The following is a 2602-nucleotide window of genomic DNA, read 5'->3' as shown; positions in this document are numbered from 1 at the left end:
CAGCTGTAATGACAGTCTGGCCCACCCCTCTGACCTCTGTGCTAAGGGATGTGGGGCTCTAGTTGTGAAGAGGTTACTAGAAGTCATGATGCCTATTATCTGGGCAGCCCTGGCATTTGCAGCTATTCAGCTGCTGGGCATGTTGTGTGCCTGCATCATATTGTGCAGGAGTAGAGATCCTGCTTCTGAGTTCTCCTCACCAGCAGAAGCTCATCTACTGTGCATAGTAGAAAACGCAAGCCTGAGCTTGTTAGTCCTGTTCTGATTTGGAAGGTGAATAGAGCAGGTCTACTCTGTTGGCAGCCTGAGTTTGTTTAATTAAAGCACACAGGTATTGGACGAAGCAGCTTGGCTCTTCAATGGGCCGCCCTACTTCCCTACCCACCTAGGACTTTTCTTTCCTCTATTCTAGCTGACTCTCCATGTCCCTAAGTTTTTTTTAGTATAGCAGTACATGTTCTAATTTCAGAACCATTTGCAGTTTGCATAGTGTGGGAGAATCGAAGGCAGCCTAAGCTCCTTCCGCTACCTCCATGGAATAATGGCACTGCTGCCAGAGTATCACCGGACCGTTTTAGTCTTCACGATGGAGAGGTCTTGGGAAAGGTCTCTGCGGGGAGGAAAAGGAATCTGCCGTTAAAGTTAACACCAGATGGTGCCCTTTGTCAGTGTCCTTTTAAATAACATATACTGTAGTGCAATAAGATAGCAACCGCACAAAATTGCTAACATAGATTTTAGAGTCATAAAATAAGAGAGAAATCATTCTAAGTTTAGACCTTCTGTAGGTGCACAGAATTATTATTCTAAATGAAAAAATTGAAAGAAGAAAAAATATAAAAGAACAAAAAGAAGAAAACAATTTCAATTTTAATTCTGTAGTTCATACCTTAATTTATATTTACTTTATTTGCTAATAAATTGAGAGTTAAAAGGCTGATTTAAGAAATCTATTTAATCAAATAAAATCTACCCTCTAAATTTATTTTAGATTTGTCTATATGCATACGACATGTAATTTATATACACATATACAGAGTATGCACATGTACTCATAATAACTTAGAGGAAAAACAAAATAGAAAGATTAGGAAGGAAAAGATAAATTAATGAAAAAAAATGGTGAGAGCAATTGAAAATGTTCCTAAGAAGCAAGGCCTTTGTTAATTATAAAGTAAAATAAGGAAATGTGTTAATCACTTCATGTCATTATTATTTTCTGTCTTAATTTGTCTGAAGTTAGTGATGAGAAACCAGACATCAGTGGTAGAATTCATTCTCCTTGGACTGACAAATGATGCTGAATTTCAAGCTGTGCTTTTCCTTTTTCTGCTGCTAACTTACGTCTTAAGCTTCATGGGAAATTTGACCATCATCATTCTGACCCTGCTGGATTATCGACTCCAGACTCCTATGTATTTCTTCCTCCTATGTATTTCTTCCTCCGGAATTTTTCTGTTTTCGAAATATCTTTTACCTCTGTCTTTGTCCCCAAAATGCTAGTCAATATTGGAACTGGAGATAAGACTATCTCCTTTGCTGGTTGTTTCACTCAGTACTTTTTTGCCATTCTTCTAGGAGCAACTGAATTTTATCTTTTAGCTGCCATGTCCTACGATCGCTACGTTGCCATTTGTAAACCCCTACATTATACAACCATAATGAGCAGGAGACTCTGCATTCAACTCGTCCTGTGTTCCTGGTTTTTGGTTGTCATTGTGCCACATGTAATGACTCTCCAGCTGCCTTTCTGTGCATCCAACGTCATCAATCATTATTGCTGTGACTATACTGTGTTGTTGCATCTGTCCTGTTCAGACACACATTTCATAGAAGTGATGGAGTTTATCTCTCTTGAAATTACCCTCCTCTTCACCTTGGTATTAGTGATTCTTTCCTACATGTACATAACCAGGACAATTCTGAGAATCCCTTCGGTTCAACAAAGAAAAAAAGCTTTTTCTACGTGTTTCTCTCACATGATTGTGGTCTCACTTTCTTATGGAAGGTGTATCTTTATGTACATAAATCCTTCTGTTGAGGATGCAGAAACTTTTAATAAGGGAGTGGCTGTCTTAAATACCTCTGTTGCTCCTCTGTTGAACCCTTTCATCTATACCCTAAGGAACAAGCAAGTGAAAATAGCCTTCAAAGATATGGTCAGCAAGATAACAGTGTTTTCAAGAAGGTGAAACTAACTGAGGTTCATAACAATAATAAATAATAAATAAAGGTTTGAAGGACTTTAGATGTATATTATTATAACATTAAAGTGCTTGTTATTATATATTATCAATACTGTTTACTGAACACCAAAACAGTAAAACTATTTATTTAATGAAACCTGTTGTGCCATCAGTGTATTTCTTAAAATTTTACAAGCCTGTAAGAAGGTAAATGTGTGTGTGTGTCCTCTTATACTTTTGTGCTACTTTTCTTTATTTGTACCTTATTTTAAAGAAAAGATTTGGGAGAATTGTGAATATGACTTCTAATAGTGTGTTTTTTACAACAGAGCTTTTCCTATCTTATCCACTGCCATATAGTATTCAATCTCTGTATTTGGTAATTGAATAATCAAATAAACGCCCAAGGGAAATCT

The 2602-nt window shown here is 36.9% G+C and overlaps 1 pseudogene; it reads left to right on the top strand.

Annotated features, from left to right (window-relative positions):
- Window positions 1-1245: 1245 nt before the first annotated feature.
- On the top strand, window positions 1246-2192 carry LOC132008985 (olfactory receptor 2AP1-like; annotated as a pseudogene).
- Window positions 2193-2602: the final 410 nt, after the last annotated feature.

Source organism: Mustela nigripes, unplaced genomic scaffold (genome assembly GCF_022355385.1).
Source record: "Mustela nigripes isolate SB6536 unplaced genomic scaffold, MUSNIG.SB6536 HiC_scaffold_2803, whole genome shotgun sequence".
Taxonomy (NCBI): Eukaryota; Metazoa; Chordata; class Mammalia; order Carnivora; family Mustelidae; genus Mustela; species Mustela nigripes.
Note: the sequence above shows the minus strand (reverse complement) of the source record. Positions and strands in the feature narration are given on the sequence as shown.